Below are 21,184 nucleotides of genomic sequence, written 5' to 3' on the forward strand. Positions count from 1 at the left end.
CTTAAGCTGCTTCCAAATCTTGGCTATTGTAAATAACACTGCAATGAACATAGGGGTGCATGTATTCTTTTGGATTAGCGTTTTGGGTTTCTTTGGATATATTCCAGGAGTGAAATGGCTGGATCATAAAGCAGTTCTATTTTTAATATTTTGAGGAAAGTCCATACCATTTTCCACAGTCGTTGCACCAATCTGCATTCCTACCAAAGTGGACAAATGTTCCCTTTTCGCCACATCCTCACGAACACTTGTTGTTTGTTGATTTATTGATGAGAGCCATTCTGACAGGTGTGAGGTGATAGCTCATTGTGGTCTTAATTTGCATTTCTCTAATGATTAGTGACATTGAGCATTTTTACATATATTTATTGGTCATCTGTATATCCTCTTTGGAAAATTATCTATTCAAATCCTTTGCCCATTTTTAACTGGGGTGTTTGGTTTTTGTTTGTTTTTTTGTTTTGGTGTTGTTACATAAGTTCTTTATAAATTTTGTATATTAACTTCTTATCAGATGTATCCTTGGTGAATACGTTCTCCCATTCAGTGGGCTATCTTCGTATTTTGCTGATGGTTCCCTTTACTGTGCAAAAACCTTTTAGTTTGATGTAGTCCCATTTGCTTATTTTTCTTTAGTTTCCATTGCCCAAAGAGATATGTCAGAAAAAATATTACTATGAGAAATGTCTGAGATTTTATTGCCATATATTCTTCTAGGATTTTTATGGTTTTGAGTCTAACACTTAAGTCTTTAATCCATTTTGAGTTTATTCTTGTGTAAGATGTAAGGAGGTGGTCTAATTTGCTTTTTTTCCCCTGCATAGCTGTCCAATTTTCCCAACACTATTTATTGAATAGGCTATCTTTACCCCATTGTATATTCCTGCCTCCTTTGTCAAATATTAATTGACCATAAAGGTGTGAGTTTATTTCTGGGCTCTCTGTTTGGTTTCATTAATCTGTATGTCTGTTTTTATGCTGGTACTATGTTGTTAGATTACTATGACCTTGTAGTGTAGTTTGATATCCAACTTTGTTTTTCTTTCTCAAGATTGTTGAGGTTATTCAGGATCTTCTGAGATTCCATATAAATTTTGGGAATATTTGTTCTAGTTTTGTGAGATATGCCATTGGTATTTTGATAGGAATTGAATCAAATCCACAGATTGCTTTGGGGAGTATGGACATTTTAATGATGTTAGTTCTAGCCATGAACATGGTACATGCTTCGACTTATTTGTGTCTTCTTCAATTTCTTTCTTCAGTGTTTTGTAATTTTCTGAATACAGATTACAGATTTTTTACATCTTTTGTTAAATTTATTCCTATGTATTTTATTTTTTTTATGCAATTGTAAATGAAATTGTTTTCTTAGTTTCCCTTTCTGATAGTTCATTATTGGTCTATAAAATGCAACTGATTTATGGATATTTATTTTGTATTCTGCTCCTTTACTGAGTTCATTTATCAGTTCTAGTAGTGTTTTTGGTAGAATCTTTAGGGTTCTCTAAATACCATATCATGTCATCTGCAAATAATGATGGTTTTACTTCTTTCTTTCCAATTTGAATGCCTTTTATTTCTTGTTCTTGCCTGATTGTTGTGGCTAGGGCTTCCAGTACAATGATGAATAAGGGTGGTGAAAATGGACATCCCTCTCTTGTCCCCAATCTTAAGGGACATGATTTTAGTTTTTGCCTACTGAGTATGATGTTGGCTGTGGGTTTGTCATATATGGCCTTTATTACACTGAAGTATGTTCCTTCTATTCCCACTTTTCTGAGAGTTTTTACCATAAATGGGCGCTGGATTTTATCAAATGCTTTTTCTGCATGTATTAATATAATCATGTGATTTCTAGTCTTCATTTTGTTTCTGTGGTATATCACATTGATTGATTTGTGAATATTGTATCAACCTTGCATCCCCAGAATAAATCCCACTTGATCATGGTGTATGATCTTTTTAAGGTATTGCTGGATCAGGTTTGCTAACATTTTGTTGAGGATTTTAGCACCTATGTTCATCAGGGATATTGGCCTACAATTTCCTGTCTTTGTAGTGTCTTTATCTGGTTTTGGGTTTAGGATAATGCTGGTCTCATAAAATAAGCTTGGGAGTCTTCTTTTCTCTCAAATGTTTTAAAATAGTTCGAGAAGGATAGATGTTAGTTCTTATAATGTTTGGTAAAATTATCCTGTGAAGCTATCCAGTTCAGGACTTCTGTTTGTCAAAGGTTTTTGATTACTGCTTCAATTTCATCATTGTAATCAGTTTGTTTGAATTTTCTGATTCTTCCTGCTTAAAGTTTTGGAAGATTGTATGTTTCTAGGAATTTATTATGCCTTCCAGATTGTTCAATTTATTGGTATATAGTTGCTTGTAATATTTTCTTACTTTGTATGTCTGTGGTATCAGTTGTTACTTCTCCTCTTTCATTTCTGATTTTACTTATTTGGGTCCCCTTTTAAAAGTTTGTCAATCTTGTTTGTCTTTTAAAAAAAAACCCATCTTTTCATTTCATTGATCTTTTATATTGTTAGACTATTCTGTTTATTTCTGCTCTGATCTCTATTATAATTTCCTTTCTTCTACCCACTTTGGGTTTTGTTGTTGTTCTTTTTCAAGTTCCTCCAAGTGTAAAGTTAGACTGTTTATTTGAGTTTTTACTTTTTGAGAGAGGTCTGTAATGCAATACATTTCCCTTAGGTCTGCTTTCACTGTGTCCCATAGATTTTGTGTTTATATGTTCTCATTTTAATTTATTTCAAAGTATTTTTTTAATTTCTTCCTTGATCTCATTATTAACCCATTCACTGTTTAGTAACATGTTATTTATCCCCTATGTCTTTGTGTGTTTTTCAGTTTTGTGATTTCTAGTTTCATACCACTATGGTCAGAGAAGATGCTTTATATGAATTCAATCCTCTGAAGTTTATTGAGACTTGTTTTGTGTCCTAACATGTGATTTACCTTAGAAAATGTTCCATGTGCACTTGAAAAGAATATATATCCTGATGCTTTGGAGTGAAATGCTCTGAAGATATCAATTTAATCCATCCGATCTAGTGTATCATTTAAAGCCGCTATTTCCTTGTTGATTTTCTGGCTGGTAGATCTATCCATTGATGTTAATGGAATGTTAAAATACCTTACTCTGACTGTATTACCATTTCTCCCTTTATGTCCATCAAAATTTGTTTTATATATTTAGGTGCTCCTATGTTGGGTGTGTAAGTGTTTACAAGGGTTATATTCTCTTATTGAATTGCTCATTGTGTAGTGTCCTTCTTTGTCTCACTATAGCATTTTCTATAAATTCTATTTTGTCAAATATAAATATTTCTATCCCAGCTTTTTTTTCTTTCCATTTGCATGAAATATTTTTGTTCATCCCTTTACTTTTAGTCTGTGTGCATCTTTCATTCTGAGGTGAGTCTCTTGTGAACAGTATATACAAGGGTCTTGTTTTCTTATCCATGCAGTTACTCTTTGCCTTTTGATTGGAGCATTTAAACCATTCACATTTAAAGTGATTACTGATAGGTACATATTTATTGCCATTTTATTCTTTTAATTATGTCCCTCTTCTTTGTTTCCTTCCTCTTTTTCTTAAAGAAGTCCCTTTAACATTTCTTGTAATAACTGGTTTGGTGACAAGAAACTCCTGTAGCTTTTTTTCTTGTCTGGGAAGCTCTTAATTTCTCCTTCAATTTTAAATAATAACCTCGCTGAGTAATCTTGGTTGTAGGTTCTTGCTTTTCATCACTTTGAATCTTTTGTGTCAATCCCTTCTGGCTTGAGATGTTTCTGTTGAGAAATTAGCTGTCAGTCTTATGGGAGCTCCCTTGTAGGTAACTCACTATCTTTCTCTTGCTGCTTTTAAGATTTTCTCTTTGTCCTAACCTTTGCCATTTTAATTATGATGTGTCTTAGTGTGGGCCTCTTTGGGTTCATCTTGTTTGGGACTCTTTGTACTTCCTAGACTCATGTGTTTTTTTCCTTCAGCAGGTTAGGGAAGTTTTCAGTCATCATTTCTTCTTTAAAAATTGATTTTAGAAAGGGGAGGGGAGAAGGGGGAGAGAGAGAGAAAGAGAAACATCGATTTGCTGTTCTACTTATTTATACATTCATTTGTTGCTTCTTGTAAGTGCCCAGACTGGAGATCGAACCTACAACCTTGGCATATTGAAACAATGCTCTAACCAGCTGAAATACCTGGCCAGGACACTCATCATTTCTTGAAATAGGTTCTCAATCCCTTGCTCTCATTTTTCTCCCTCTGGTACCCCTATGATATGGTTGCTATTACACTTCATGTTGTTCCAAAGATCCCTTAAACTATCCAGAATTTTTAAATTCTTTTTTCTTTTTTCTGCTCTGATTGGGTATTATCTGCTCCTTGTCTTCCAAATCACTGATTCAGTTCTCTGCTTCATCCAACCTACTGTTTATTCCTTCCAGTGTATTCTTCTTTCAGATATTGTATTCATTTCTGACTCATTTGTTTTTATGGTTTCTATGTCCTTTTCACACTGTTGTAGTTCTCCTTAAGTTCCTTGAGCATCCTTATGACCATTTTTTGAACTCTATATCTGATAAATTGCTTACCTCCATTTCATTTAGCTTTTTACCACAGATTTCCCCCATTCTTTCATTTGGGGCATGTTTCTTTGTCTCCCCAATTTAGCTGCCTGTTTGTGTTTGTTTCTATGTATTAGGTAGATCTGCTTTGGCTCCTAGTCCTGATAGGGTGGCCTTATGTACTAGTTATTCTGGGGAATCCACTGACCCAGTCTCCTCAATCACCTGAGTTGAGTGGTCCACGAATGTCCCTTGTGCGGGTTATGTGGTCCCTCCTATTGTAATTGAGTTTTGATTGTTATTGGCTCATTTGTGCATGGGGTCTACCCTCAGACTGACTGACTCTGAGGATCAACCTCGACTATAATGTGTGAGCTGCTGTGCCTGTGTTGACTACATGAAACAGAATTCCCCTCTGCAGGAGCTGAAACCTGCCAAGATCTCTCTTTAGATATGCTGCTTAAGAAGCTATTTGGATCCTGCTCTAATGTTTTCAGAAGCTGGCCACTGGATGTGTTGATTCTGGGGCCTCTGGACAGAGATTTGGGGGCTGGCCAATGTCACATGCTGTCTGTGGCTAGCCCTGAACAACCTGTTTGGAGCTACAAAGTGATCCACAGTTTGTGGCTGCTTCTGCTGGATCTGGTTGTGCACAGGAAGGACCAAGCTGTACACCTAGGTCAGCTTTTACCAGCACCAGGCCCAGGGGCAGGTCAACAAAATCCCAATGCATCCTGAGATCCGCTTCCACCTGTCTCCGCCTGCAGCTGCCTGTTAAACTCAGTCACTGAAAGAGCCTCTGGCGGTACCTGACTTACATGAGGAAGGTTCTCAGTGAGTCACTAGGTAGAGGAGAGTGGTGTTTACCAAATTGATACAGGTTCAGACTTGGTGCCAATGCTGGGTCTGAGGCCACTCAGCAAATGTCCCAGGATATACCAAGCCTAATGCTACTCCCTGGGTGCTTGCACACCTTTGTGATGGGGTGGGATTTTAGAGTGTTGTCAGGGTAAGACCAACAGAGTCTATCAGGCCCAAACAGACCAAGATTTGACCACATGAAGGAAGGCTCTGTGCTGCTTGGGCATGTGGGGGAAAAAATGGTCCCTGTCCTAGAGCCACGCAACTCAGTCTGTCCCAGATTCTGCCAGGGACACAAGCTCAGCAGAGCAGGACTTCTGGGAATCAGGAGAATAGGGCTAGTGGATTTCCCATGAGGGGCATGTACTGGTCAAGCTTGAGGGACAGTGGGAGGAGTGGCCCTCATCCCAGAGCCACACACTGAGTCTGTCCAGGGTTCTGCCCAGACTTTGGTAGGGTGGAGCCACCTGTTGTTGGGAGGGCGGGGCCACCAGGAGCCTGGAGAGCGATCTCCTGTGAAAGCGAGGCACCAGTCAGGTTCATGGGAAAGTGTGGGAATGCCCTCGCCCCAAAGCCATACATCTCAGTCATTGACACCCCCTGAGCCTTCCCAGACCTCTACACTCTGGTCCAGGCAGGTGCCTTCCCAGCAGGGCTCAATCTCTGCAGGGAGGGGCAACAGGCAGTCACGAATGTGGGGCTATTGCATTCCCCAGGCTGATGCTGTTTGGAGGGGAGTACTCCCCCCAAGAAAGATGCTATCTGTGGTATGGAAGATGGACTTAGCACACATATCATGGCAGCTATCTCTTCAGTTCTCTCCCCAGAACCACAAACCCCAGTTGCTCCTCACATGACCCCAGTCCGCTCACCCTTCCTCCACCAGGGTCCAGGGTGAGTAGCTGCAAGTGGGATTTTGTGCATTGGCCCTTTAAGAGGACACCTCCGTCTCTGGCCGACTCTTGTCCCTCCCTGGCAGACAGAATTCCCTCAGACTTTCACAGCCAGATGTCACGTGGGCATGTCTTCCAGGCTCTGGTGCTCTGGGCTGGGGAGCCTGACTTGGGGTTGAGACCCCAGGCTTCTCAGGGGGAACCTTTACAGCTGTGCTATCTCTCGAGGAACTCAGCCACTCATGGGAATGGGGCCTTTTCATGTCTCTACCCTCCCTACCAGTCTTGATGTGGCCTCTCATGTAACTTCCTGATTATGACTTCTCTTCAGCTAGTCTTCAGTTTGTTATTCAGGTTGATTGCTCTATAACTTACTTGTAATTCTAGTTGGGTCCTGGGAGGAGGTAAGTGTTGCATCCACCTACTCCGCTGCCATCTTGGATCTGCTCATTGTACACGTTAAACTACCTTAGTTAATAGGATTATAAATGCATCTGTTAATGTGAGACATTCTATTTTCTATCTGAGAGTCAACAAAATCAACTACATCTTTCACACCCCAATCAATTAATTTGAAAAGGGAAAAACAAAAGAAACAAAAATAGACAGCAAACCATCAAGGTCCTGCACAGGCTTCATTTAAGAACAAAGTATTGACTTAACTATAGGACTGAAATCTCATGCTGGCATTTACCAGTAATTCAGAAGAATGTTAAGAAGAGGGTCGCTTCAGATAGGCTCTCCAGAGTACTTACTTTGTCCTGGCTGCTGTGCTGGGAAAAGAAAAATAAACAAAGAGGCAGTTTCGGCCTGCAAGTAGATAAGGACAGCCCTCTCCATCATTTAAGCTGCACACTCACTGTGTATTTTGTGTAAACTACAGATGTGACTTAAAGAAGAAAAGAGCGAACGATGGAATTGAAAAGACCACCCTTTGTGAGGCACCCCCAGCTCCTGAGCTGCAGACTTTCCACTCTCCCTGTACCCAGCTCTCAGAAGCCTTTGAGCACTCTCTAGCTGCTTCTGGATGTGTCCAGTCCATCTGTGCCTCTCCCTTCTTTGTTCCCATTACTCCTCTGCAAGTCCTACTGGGCCTTACACGGCGCTGGTGCTCACCATTCATTCTTCTTGGCACTCCCAGCAACTCCTGTGGCTAATCCACTTGTTATTCTGCAGTAGTGGGCTGCGGGGCACCTCTCATCCATGGAAGAAGAGCCAGGGAAAGGAGCTCAGTGGTTACAGATGCCGGTATGGCTGGTATGTCTGTTCCCACAGGTAAGAAAGGCGGGGCCACCTCCCACCCCACCCCGGGGCTTATCACTGCCACGGGCTAACGTGCAGGGAAGTCAGCTGAGCTTTCTCTGCTCTGGGTTGAGGTCTGAAATGTCAAACGTGGGGTAGGAAGAAGAGCCCTTTTGGACTTTAAACCTATGGCCTGTTATAAAGCAGTAAGCAACAAAAGTCTTCCAGCTAACTTCATTTCTTCTGGGCCTGACCTTTTCAAACTCTGGAAACAGTTTTGAATTTGAAGCATGTTTCTGCTTAGCTCAGATCATACACCTTTGTAGCAAAAGACATCCAGGGATGACTGCCCCCCGCCCCCATTCCTAATGCAAAGGTTTATCCTAGCCCTTCCAAATCCCACAGTGGGAGGATGGCTAGGAATTGGTAGCTAATAAACAGGGCAGTGTATGCATCCTACCTGCTCTAGGCTTCCAGTGAGTATAATTTAACTATCCACACATGGAAATGCAAAGACAAACATGTAATGAGTGAAAAATTAGAACACGAAGGTGTAGATCCTCACTGATGACTATGTACATAAATATTGGCAAGGATTAGACATGAACACCTGGGGACACAGGTAAGTGGAGTTTTGTTTGTTGGGTTCTGTTTTCTGTACAATAGAAAATAAAAATGTTTAAGGAATTTATTGTTGCCAAAAATATGACAAGACAGAAACCAGCTCTATGGAGCTAGTGAGTGTGTGTGTATGTGTGTGTGTGTGTGAGTGTGTGTGTGTGTGTGTAAAGGGGTCGAGTAGGTGTCCTGGGTTCTACCTTATCTAGCTGTTTGGTTCCCACGCCTGACCCTTTCCTGAGCTCAAGGATACAAACACCACTCATAGAAGAATACAAATTTCTGACAAAGAATGGTCTAGATAAAACCCCATCCTTCTCCTGTTTATGCTGTTGCCCAGCCTCTCCCTGCTTCCCCCTCCCCTGGAACCTCAACTGGACTTGATGAAGTTTTAAAATAACCACATATCTTCTCACTCACTATAAGTAACTATGAGGCCAAGAAACTTTTTAAAGTTCATTTTTATAAGATGCCAATACATTTAAATATACAACTAAGTGGAACCTGCACTTGGTGGTCCCTGGCTGTGTTGTTTGAAGAAGGAGGCCTCTGCGCTGCTCCCTGGCCTCTATCAGCAACATGATTTCCACACTAAACGCCCAAGAACTGGAAGACCAGATGGCAGAGGTAAAGAGCTTTACGATAAGTGCCAGATGGCACTCAGTGACAGAGGCCGCCCCCAGCTGAGGCCCCTCTTGCCTGATCTTTCTTTCTCTACTTTCAAAATTATACCCAAAATTTCCTTCTTCCGGTGAGAGGAAAGTTGTAGTACCGCAACTTTCCTCTCATTTAAATTGAAGCTCAAAGAGCAAAGCATCACCCAACCTTTCTTGGGCATGGCTGCCATGGTCTATGGAAGGAAAACATCATCGCTCTCCGAGGATACACTGGGAGGGGAACGAACATTCAGCCATACCAGCGACTCGTCACCTTCCTGCCTCAGGGGTCGGGTGATTTATTCTAGGTTTCACTGACTTTCTCCCTGGGGCGCTCTGCAGGGAAGTTTGAAAATGTGTGTGTTCGTGAACTTTTAGGGGGCAGTATGTGTTCATTAGGGTCCTCAGGGGCTCAGCGCCCAAGGCATCTGATCTTGATTTCTTGGCAACTGTCATGAGCAGCTACTACAAGAATATACACTATTCCCTATTTTTGTTCTGAGCATTACAAAGGTCTCATTTCTTGAAATATCTGCAGAACTTTAAAAACAAAAAATTATCAGCAGGTTAAAATGGCCTGAGTTGTAAGAAAACATGTTAAGAACATCCCTCAGCCAATTCGTCACCTCAGGTTGCTTCGCCCCAGAGGCTGGTCTTTCTCCATTCAGCTCTGCTTTCCGGGGTTCTCTTATTGTGCTCCCACCCCGATCACAGAACCTGGGTTGCAAACAGAAGTCACAGCCACTTGAAGCCACTAAACTGGTAGAGACACATATCTTTTCTCCAATTCACTCCCAGGCCTCTCCTGACCGGCTACTAATCGGTCTGCCAGGAGCAGATGGCCTGGCCTGGAACCCCTTCTGCCGGCAGGATGCTGCCTGTGGATCGCGACTCCTTGCCCAGGTTCCTGATTCTATGGAGCACTGACCAGCTCTCACCACTGAGGCCAGCAGATAGCAGTGACTGAGAACAAGCTGGCCCAGGAATAGAGAAGTCAGAGTCCTTAAGGTTGGTTTCCAAGAATTCTCTCTTGAAAGCTCTCTTCTTTGAAAGATATTTTTATCCTGCTGGGTAGAGAGATTGCAAACGGTCAATATGGCAGCTGTGACCTCCTCCGCTCAGGCTTGGAGTGTCTCCATGGCTAGAAAAGGTTTCTTCCTTTGCACCCTGAATATACGCTGTGGTCCCAGGCCACACTCCTGGGTGGGATGACAGCTGAGTGGCAGGAGCTTCTTCCCCACATCTCCACACACGAGCGGCAGCAGGGGTGCAGCTGACGGGCTGACAGTGGGCTCCCCGTTCCCACTCGTTCTTCTCAGCCCTGGGACTGGGCTAATTTGCCACACTGCCCCACCCCCTTAGTAAAAAGGACACTTTCTATTTAAACCTCTGATCAAATCTCCATTCTTCTTTCCACAAACCCTGTTTCTGTAGCCAGGGGAACCAGTGTCTGAACATGTATGTAATTACAGTTACAGTGATTAGTCATGGAACCACCCAGTTGTTTGGAAACGCCTGCCCCTTCGTGTCTGTTTGATGCTCATCAGCACAATCTGAGCAGAAACACTACAGAAATGTTGGACTTTGACTTCACATGGGGAGATCAAAGTGAGTTCATTTCTCAGCAGCTCGATTTCCATTTCAAAAACAAAACAAAACCACCGTGAGTTACAGGTCTACCACTGAGATAAGATTAATTACAGGTCATATAGCCAAGTGGCAATTTGCATTCACTATTCAAAGGGAGTCTAAAGGTCCCAAGAGGCACACCTACCAAGGGTGACAGGAATTACAGAGCTCAGACACCAGCTAACATGGTAAATACCAAACCCGGCATTCTGCCATGGATCCAACCTAACTGGGCAGTGATGTCAGGTTTGCCTGCTATGTGCTAGGTCCTTGGAGGCAAGGCAGGCACAGTCCTGCCTACATGGCGTTCAGGGTCCAAACCAAAATCTGATGGGAAAGACAACAAACAGGACGCTTGAGGAGGGGGAGGCTGGTGCTATTTTTCATGCTGTTGTACCTCCCACTGTAAACCAAGGTCTCTGAGGATGTGATGCAGCTCGTCTAGCCCTCAGGTTGTTGCTGCTTTTTTTCTTTTTTAATCCTCACTCGAGGATATGTTTATTGATTTTAGAGAGAGGAAGAGGGAGAGAGAGAGGCACCTCGATGTCAGAAACATCAATGGGTTACCCCTTCAAACGCATACCATCTAGGGATTGAAACTGCTGCCGAGGTATGTGTCCTGACCGGGGATTGAACCCACAACCTTTTGGTGTATGGGATGATGGTGCAACCAACTGAGCAACCCAGTCAGGGCACCCTCAGGTTTTAAGAGCCTTCCTTTTGTTGTTATTTATTGGCCAGTTTCTGTCACAGGGCCCTGAATGTAAGTTGATTCTGGCTCATAAGCTCTACAGTGTAAGAAGGGGGATTCATATGTGTTGAAGGGACTTTTTTTTTAAGACAAGACCAGAATTAAAACTTCTGAACTTAAACTTTCAACCTGAAAGAATCAAGGAATAGCTTTAATTCTAAAGTAGCTATTATTATAAAGAGGTAAATAGTATTCTTATGAGTACTAATGGACTGCACTGAAGCAAGGTAAAATATAAATATCTGATTTTGACTATTGAGTTCTTTGAGGTGTGTGTCATAGGTCAGAGGTCACAGGGATTCCTGTCTTACCTTTAAAACAAAATAAAGAGATTTCATGATATGAATGGAGAGAGTAGAGAAAATCTGCTTGTTTTTTGGACACAAGTAGAAATGAGCTCTACAATCACAGTCATCTCAAAGAATTCTTTGTACGAGACAGTCAGGTTAATTTTTTGGAGAGGAATTAAACAGGCTAAAAACCCCAGGGCCATTTGGGCTGGTTACCATGAGAAAGAAACAGGATCTTGGTCCAGAACTTTCTCTGCCCGGAGGAAGATAGCTTCAAGCTTCTCTCCACACAGAGTGTAAAATCTTGAGGATTGGCCTTTGGTGGTGGGGTTGAGATCACTCCAGAGTCTGGTCAAAAGTACAATGGATTATTCATTTTGACTTAAATAAAAAGAAATGGATGTGGCCTCGATAGGCATGAATAGCCCTCCTCTAGTGAATATGAGCAGCCAAGTCCTGAGGTATCACTTTATATTTCTCGTGTGTCCACACCTCACAGCTCTCCTGTCTCAAAGATCTGCTCTGGAATCCCAGATCCACCCCTTACTGGCTATGTGACTTTGGCAAGGTTGCTTAACCTCTCTGAGCTTCCATTTTCTCGTGTATAAAACAGACCATGTATGGGGACAGACCAGTTGTGGAAATTAAATAAAAGTATGACAAATTGTCCTGACTGGTGTTGCTCAGTGGGCTGAGTGCCGGGGCCTGAGGATTGAAGTCACTGGTTTGATTCCAAGTCAGGGCACACGCCTGGGTTGCAGGCCAGGTTCCCAGTTGGGGATGTGTTAGAGGCAAGATTGATGATGAATCTCTTGCACAATGATGTTTCTCTCCCTCTATTTCTCCCTCCCTTCCCCTCTCTAAAAATAAATAAATAAAAATTTTTTTTTTTTTTTAAAGTATGAAAGACACTTAACTCTGAGGTGATGGTCACTACACCACCATGCATATGCAACCCATTCTACTCTTCTGCTTCACACTCCAGTCAGGGAAGCAGAGGCGCGCAAGGCTAAGTGATGCATAACCCAGTGCACAACAAGCGGGCAGCTTGAGCCGAAAGCTGGGGCCTCTCTCCCCTTCCACTGGAACTCACTGGTGTGTGCCTGCTCCTCTCAGTCCATGGCTTGGAGTTACTGGGAAACTTGTAAACAGCAGATTTCTGGGCTGTGCTCCCAGGGAGTCTAATTCAAGAGATTCGTGTGGGTGCTGAATTTTCACAAGCACTCCAGGTTTTCAGGGGCAGGAGGGCCAGCAAGCCTCCTCACCCTTCACCTTCGCTCCCTCTAATGACCCTGCATCCTGTGAGGAGGCCTGGCTTCAGTTTCTATCCACCCGCCTCCATGAAGCTTCCTTTCACCACCACAGTCCAAGATGATCTCGGTCTACCCCATCATTCATCATTATCATGTATTATGAGTATTTTGTTCGTTTGTTTTGTTCTGCATAGATTGGCTTTGCATTCCCCCGGAAGCAGGGGCCGTGGCTCATACGCCTCTGTGCTCGATACTTGCCGAGCCGGTGTGTGCACAGCAGAGCTCCGGCACAGAGGGGCTATTTCAGATTTTCTCGGCACAGGGCCCGGGAACTGCAGAATCCTAGTTTAACCATAAAAATACTAAATTATCTAAGATGTGAGCTGTAGAACACATTGCTACCTACTACAAAAGGGGTAGATTGACAATGAAACTGATGAGGAGTTATTTCTTTTTTATTTTTTTTTAACATTCTTTCTGCTTCTTTTAAAAAATATATATATATTTATTTATTTATTTTTAGAGGGAGAGAGACACCGATGTGAGAGGGAAACATCGATCCATTTCCTCTTGCATGTTTCCCTGTCATGGACTGAACATGCAACCCAGGCATGTGCCCTGATTGGGAATGAACCAGGGACCCTTTCCTTCGCGGGACAACACCCAACCAACTGAGTCACACTGGTCAGGGTTCTTTATGGTTCTTGAAGGGAACTAAATTGAAGGACAGAAGGACAAAGAAGTACAGAAACTCTTATATAGATTACCTGGAGGTATCTTTTACGCACCTTCAAAGTGCTTTCTAAGTTAAATTTCCGGTCAAGATGGCAGTGTCGGTACACACAGCTCACCTCCTCGTGCAACCACATCAAAATTACAACTAAACTATTGAACGACCATCATTCAGAACCATCAGAAATTGAGCTGAAAGTCTTACAACCGCGGAATTAAAGAAGAAACCACATCAAGACTGGCAGGAGGGGAGTAGACATGGAAAGGGCTGGTCCCAAACCCATGTGTGGTGGATAAAAATCCGGAGGGATATCCCACACCTGGCCCCCTCAGCCCAAGGTTCCAGTGCCCAGAAGATAAGTCTCTATAATTTCTGCCTGCAAAAACTAATGAGGATTGAGACTGCAGGAGGTAGAAACCACTGGAATCCTAGACGGTTCCTCTTAAAGGGCCCATGCATAAACTTACTCCAACTCACTCCCTACGAGTTCCAGCATGGGGGCAGCAGATTGAAAGGCATCAAAGACATACAGGGAGGAAGTGAATTGTCCAGCATCAGGAGGAGAGCTGTGGGGGAGCTTTCTTCCAGACAGAAGTGCTGGTAGAGGCCATTGTTCCTTTTCCGAGCCCTCCCCCCAAAAGAGCTGGCAGGCCAGTGCCATATCTATCTGAGATTCCATCAGCCTGGCTCACACTGTTTGCCACACCCTGGTGATTCTCTGAGGCTCCTCCACAATCAACTTTCAGGCCCTCTCAAGCTGTTTCCAAGCTTTTCCATACAAAGGGCCTGTCTTGGTCCATGCTTCAGATTTTCTTAAATTCTCTCAAATAAACAGCATCTGGCTTCAGCAAGTCCTGTCCCTCTTGTTAAGTGGCCCCAAACCCAGCACTAGCAGCAGCCAGCCTTGGTTCACAACTTGGTCTTGCCTAGAAACCTCTAAGCACAGCACATGTAGCAGCCATCTGCCAATAGCTTTGTAGCTAATGTTGTGTGACCATGAACAGGACAGAGGCAGTAGCTGACCTTGGATGTCCAACAGCAATCAAGGCTCAACTACAACATGAGGGTGTACACAGTCCACACAGTGGACATGCCTTGAGTACCCAGCTTGGATGATAGGGGAGGCTGTGCCACTGGACCCTATAAGACACGTACTGCATTAGACCTCTCTCTCAAGCCTGAGAGATATAGCAGCTCTACTTAATGCATAGAAACAACAAAGGGAGGCTGCTAAAATGAAGAGACAAAGAAATATGGCCCAAATGAAAGGACAGAACAAAATTCCAGAAAAAGAACTAAACAAAATGGAGACAAGCAATCTATCAGATGCAGAGTTCAAAACAATGGTTATAAGGATGCTCGAGGGCCTTAGTGAGGACCTCAACAGCATAAAAAAGATCCAGTCAGAAATGAAGGATACACTAATTGAAATGAAGAACAATTTACAGGGAATCAACAACAGAATGGAGGAAGCCAAGAAACAAATCAGCAATTTGGAACATAATGAAGCAAAAAACAACCAATCAGAACAGCAAGAAGAAAACAGAACCCAGAAAAATGAGGATAGTGTAAGGAGCCTCTGGGACAACTTCAAGTACACTAACATTTGCATCATGAGGTTGACAGGAGAAGAGAAAAAGCAATAAATTGGAAACCTATTTGAAAAAATAATGACCAAAAACTTCCCTAACTTGTGAAGGAAATAGACATAGAAAGAAGTCCATGAAGCCCAGAGTCCAAAACAAGATGGACCCAAAGACACCCACCCCAAGACACATCATAATTAAAATACAAAGGTTAAATACAAAGAGAGAATCTTAAAAGCAGCAACAGAAAAGCAATTCGTTACCTATAAGCTCCCATAAGACTTTCAGTTGATTTCTCAGAAGAAACTTTGCAGGCTAGAAGGGATTGGCAAGAAATATTCAAAGTGATGAAAAGCAAGGACCTACAACCAAGATTCTTCTACCCAGCAAAGCTATCTTTTAGAATTGAAGGACAGGTTAAGAGCTTCTCAGACAAGAAAAAGCTAAGGGAGTTCATCTCCACCAAACCAGTATTATGAAATGTTAAAGGGTCTTCTTTAAGAAGAAGAAGATCAAAACTATGAACAATAAAATGGCAATAAATACATATCTATCAACAATTGAATATAAAAACCTAAATAAATGAACAAATGAGAACAGAAACAGAATCACAGATGCAGAGAATGCTTTGATGGTTGCCACAGGGGAGGGTAGTTAGGGGGATGGGTGAAGAAGATGAAGGGATTAAGAAGTACAAATTGGTAGATACAGAATAGTCATGGAGATGTAAAGTACAGCATAGGGAATAGAGTAGCCAAAGAACATATGTGCATGACCCATGGATGTGAAAAATGGCGTGGGGATTGCCTGAGGGAGTTGGGGGCGTCTGGGTGGAGGGGGAAAAGGTGGAAAAATTAGGACAACTGTAATAGCATAGGCAATAAAATATAACTTTAAAAAATGAGCTTCAGAAGTTGATAACATGAATTCCTTATTACTCTTTACTTCACAACTTAACCATTTGCAGAAAACAAAACTGCATTCAGTCTGTCCCTGTCATATGTTTCAATGTGGACTAGCCAGAGAGGGGACTTGGGAAACTCAAACAGTGACATGTTAGAGTAAGCAGGATTAGGAGCGTCACTTACGCCTTCTAAACACTCCTTTATTGTTGTCATAATGCAATTTATGCAATAAATAAAAATTGAGATTAAAAAACGAAGGAGCATTTCCAAACAGATTTTCTTTTCCTTAACATAGGTATATTACAAGAGGACTTTTGTGTGAAACAAACAGGATTAGACCCACAAAGGGAGCCAAGACGGGGAGAGGAGGGAGGAGAGAGAGGAAAGCCAGCCCCAGGGAAAGTGTGTTACGAAATGAAGGTGGAATTACTTGTGGCAGCTGAGCAAGGCGGGAGAGAGAAGAGGAGGAGAAAGGGATTTGAGGTGCAATTAAATAAAACCCGAGTGGTGAAGAGGAGAGGAGAGGGGGAACGGGGTCCATTTCTCCGGGTGGGAGAGTGAAGTGTGGGGAGAGACAGGGTCCGGCAGCAGAGCGGACAGGGTGATGGGTGCCCCCTGTGGCCACCTCTTCAGCCACAAGATGTCTGTGAGTTGCATGTTGTTGCTTGAATTGCAGATGCCTATACTCTTAGGTCAAGAAGTTCTGAAATGAGCTTTACAAGGAGCCACACACGCAGTTTGGGGACATTCATGAAAAGCAGTTCATCACGACCCAGTACCAATGTAGTTGTCAGACATACTGAAATAAGGGCAAGAGATAGTTCCCAATCCCTACAAGTTTCCAGTCTCAAAAAGTAACCCTCGAAGCTAAAAGGAACATCATTGAAATAGTGGGGAAAATTTGAATATGGGCTGTGTAGTCAATAATAATACTTTATCAATGTTAGGTTTCCCAACTGTGATAATAATGCAGCTAGGTTATTAGGAGAATGCCCTTGTTCTTAGGAGACACGGGGTTAAGTATTTAGGGAGAGGTATTTGGATGTCTGCAAATTCTCCAGGGTTCAACACAAAAATTATATACATATGTAAATTGTATAATTATTATATTATATCATATAATATATACAATGTATCAAATCATGTGTACATTACATGTGTAAAACTTAGACATGAGTAGAATTAGAGAAACTACATGCACAAATGTGACAGTGTTAACTGGTGAATCTGGGTGAGGGTTCACCGGACCACTTCTCTGCCTTTTCAGTTGAAATTTTTCAAAATTAAAAAGTCAGGGGAGAAAAATAATTCTGGCCCTCAGAGGAGCTGGGAAACCTCCAGTGGGTCAAATCTCCCTGCTGCCGTGGTGCGCCCAGAATAGCCTATCTCCTCTTCCCCCAAGCCCTCCCTCCCCTTTCCTCCCTGCCCCGGCTCTTTTCCTCTGAGACAAGGGCAAGAGCCAGCTAACTAGATTAGTGTTTAAAAACAACACGCCCAGGGAAGAAAAAAGAAAGGCAAGCCTGAGACTCAGGTTCCAGGCCTGGCTGTGTCCTCCGGCTGTGGGCGAGCTTGAGCAAGCCACAGGGGACTTGGAGCAGATCCCCTCCAAGGCCCTTCCAGCGCTGCCCCTCCCTCAATCGAGGGAGCTTCTTAGAGCAAAAGATTCAGTTTATTCTATTTTCATTCAGCAGCTCAGTAACAACGGAAATAGAATGTTCTTTTTTTCTTGAATATGCCCAGAAAGACCACATAAAAACACAATAGGGCAAAGGCCCACTAACTTGCTCCCTCCTGCCGAGCCCACCGACCAGCCTCCAGGTCTGGGTGCTCCCAGAGAATGCTGGCTCTCTCAGATTTGCCACCTGACCTTGTCCCAAGCCCCTTCTCACCTCTTCCCTCCCTATGTCAGACGAGATCGGGCGCGTTCAGGGTGGTATGGCCGTAGACTTCCCTCCCTATGTCAAATGACGATACGAAGAACCGGACCTCAGGATCCCAGGAGACCTTCCCCGTGCCATCTGCCACTGAGCTGGTCCTGGGTCATCGTCTCCATGTTTCCATTTTGTTACGGTTCATCTCTCACTCTGCAGTTCAGAGGCTAATGGGAGGCTATCTAGTTGCAGCTTTTTAAAAGCCTATGGTTTAAATACCCACTAACAAATAAACCCTTCCTTGGTCCAGGGTTGGGCTGGCAGCGAGGGGGCGGCTGCCAGGCTCCAGCCAGGAGAGCCGAAGGAAAGAAGAAAACGAGGCTGCCTTATCTCTACTCATTTTGTCACCCCAGCAGATACAGGGCTGGGAAACCACTCGGGCTTAACAACGTGTTGTTGACATTCAGTAAATGGGCAGTCATCTTCCCAGGGAGCGAGCATGGACAAAGGTCAGGCTGGAGGCAATGCCCCCTTCACAGTGGCACCACTCAGAGGCCATTTCTGAAGGGGGGCCCAAGTCAGAGTGACGAGCTCTGCCTAGAAATGAGGGGTCCATATCAGCCAAAAGCGGGTCTTGTGCCCACCTAGAAAGGCAGCTCATGCCCCTGCTCAGGGGAAATCCTTCATATCAAGTGTTTTTTAAAGGCTAGTTTCATCTGTTTTCCACCTGAGGTCCCTCCTAGAAAGATGACAGTTTGCTCTCCTTAGGGTGCTCTTTTGTCCAGTTAAACCCAGAAACTGACAAGGACCCTTGGTCCAGGGTTGGGGTGGCAGCGCCTGGACTCACAGGAGCAGCATAAGTCAGCGTGATGTGCCTCAGGAATGAGGGACGGGGCACTTTATCAGACCTTTGACTACACATCCAGCCTGTTCTGTGTACAAACCTCAGGGAGTGTATCCGATTGGCGACAGCCCAGTGCCTGAAAAGAAAGTCATACAGCCCACGTCAGCCCTGGCTGAAGGCCATTTCCACTGCACCACACCCTGGGCATCTTGCAAAGAGGACGCAGGGAGTCGGCGAACTTGGGCCTGGTGGTGGGACATGGTTGAGGTGCAGAACTTGACTTTTGCATGTGTCAGAGTGTGCAAAGCCTCCTCCTTAGAGTGAAACCCAGGAGGTCCCCAGAGGACCCTGATTTGACAGTAACATCTGGGTAGAGAGTCCTGGCCCTCAGGCATTTTGCCCCATCACTTCGACTTGTATTTGCTTAAAGCAGAAAGGTTAGGGTCCCTGTCACAGAATGAGTCCGGGAGACTTGGAGATCCTCTTGTGCACGACCTCCTCCTCCTCCCCCTCACTTAAACTGATGCCTCAGAGACCCAGAGGGGCCGTTCTGCGACCCAGAATAACAAAGGTACGAGGTGATTTCTTAAAGTGACAGGAAAATGACTGCATTTCCCCTTTGGCCATCCAGGCATTTTTATTTAAAAAGTCAAGTCATCACTATATCCTGTTGATTCATTAAGCTTAATTAAAATTAAACTTCTTCAGGCAGCCCTGCCTTTGTTCTCTCAAGTTATGCCGTTCCTCGAGTATAAAGAACTGTCACTTGTTGGCTTAGCTTCGGGAATTACCTGCATTTCTCTCTGGCAGGGTCACCCACAGCGTTTTTGCAAGCCTCATGTAAGAGACACCCCGCGCCCCACGACACCCCACCGCACCCCCAGCCAGCCAGGCACCCCATTCCACTGCCATCTCACCCATTGGTGAGCTCTTTGCCAGGTCTCTCCAACTTTCATCAAAATGCTCAGACATCTCAAAATCCCCCAAAAGAGGAACTTCTGAGGTTTTCACCGATTTCTTAAAACTTCAACGTATCCCACCGCTACTCCCACGCCACCACCCACCGCTTATATATGTATTTCTTAAGCAAGGAGACTGGAAAAAAAATGAATTGAATATCTGTGCTGGTATTACATCTCTAAAATGTCCTAGATGGATCGCCAGGGTGCGGAGGGGTCTTTTGATTCATTGTGAAGCAGTCTCAATCTGCTCTCACTCAGGTTCAGTGAAAAACAGAAAAACCCATGCCCCCAAAGGCTTGTTAATTTGCACAAGCCCCAAAGAACCCGCCTCCACCCCAATCTTGAACCTTTGGGCGTCAGCGGCTCCACACAGAAGAAAGTGATGGGACAAAAAGCCCAAGCGGTGCGTTTCCCTGTACTCCTAGAATCCCAAACACGAATACGCCCCAGAGTGCCCCTCCTTGGCAGAAAACACATATCCCAACGTTGCTTCCTTAGACACTCATTGCCTTGTAACTGAAGGCAAAACACATTAAAGATGTGCTCTCATCTTACTATGATGAGAGCTAGCAGGCTCATAAATAATCCATTGACCTGGTTCGTTTTATTCTGGACAAAATTGACCATAAAAATACATACACACAAGCCTTTGTTATGTCTGACTCAGAAATTCTACCCTCCTCCAAGTCTTTAGAACCCCAATGGAAGGAGGAATTCATTCGGCAGAAGACCCAGTGCAAAAGGAAATGTGATACTTAGTTTTCTTCAGCTCCAAAGAGCTTTCTCAAAAACAAATTTGAAACTTGAACGCACACATTTTTTCAAGCAACCGATGATCACACACTTCAGCCGCATAAAAGAGCTGGCTGGGTTTGGGCTTCACATAAATTCTGAATGGCCGGTGAGATGTCTGAGCGTGCAGCGACTCTGCCAGTGAAAACAACCCAAGCGCACGTCCCACTTAAGTGCCATTCAGAGATTTCTCTAGTTGGGCTTTTAGGTCCACCAGAACTCTCCCCGCAGAAATGCCTTTGCACAAAGCCACCGACACGCGACGGCAGTAAGTCAAGATCAAGCAGGAGCTATGGGGTGAACCTAAAGCAACTTTTCCCCAGGCGCCGGACAGACTTTGCCTAAGGCCATCCTTACAGAGTTTTCCTCTGGTACTCAGTCCACACTCGTCCTTCCCGAAGGGCGGCCGCAGATCCGGGCGCCCCCCGCTCAGGGGCACAGACGCCCTCGCCGGTGGCCGCTGCGGCAGACAGGGGTGAAGTTCTGCAAAGAAGTATGGGTTAGAAGCAAGAAGGAAAGCGGACCCACCTGCTGGGAGTCCGTGGAGAGGCTGGTCCCAGAGCGCACTGAGGCGGGGCGACCCTCGCACCCTCGAGGCACCGGGGGCGACCGCTGCCTGTGCGGGAGCTGCGCTCAAGCGGCCGTATTTGTACTCTCGGCCCCTCACATGGTCAGATCTCTAGATATCCGCGGCCAAAGAGCTCTTCAAGAATT

General features: G+C 44.1%; 1 protein-coding gene across 1 annotated transcript in view; it reads right to left on the bottom strand.

Moving 5' to 3' along the window:
* SLC6A4 (solute carrier family 6 member 4) overlaps window positions 1-21,184 on the bottom strand; it is a 45,708-nt gene extending 24,524 nt beyond the window's left edge. Inside the window, exon 1 of the mRNA XM_054573261.1 lies at window positions 20,999-21,184. The gene's annotated coding sequence lies outside the window, so the exon portion shown is untranslated. The remainder of the gene's footprint in view (window positions 1-20,998) is intronic.

The sequence above is a fragment of the Pteronotus mesoamericanus genome, unplaced genomic scaffold (assembly GCF_021234165.1).
Source record: "Pteronotus mesoamericanus isolate MK-2021 breed Mesoamerican mustached bat unplaced genomic scaffold, CSHL_Meso_final contig_246, whole genome shotgun sequence".
In the NCBI taxonomy this organism is placed as follows: Eukaryota; Metazoa; Chordata; class Mammalia; order Chiroptera; family Mormoopidae; genus Pteronotus; species Pteronotus mesoamericanus.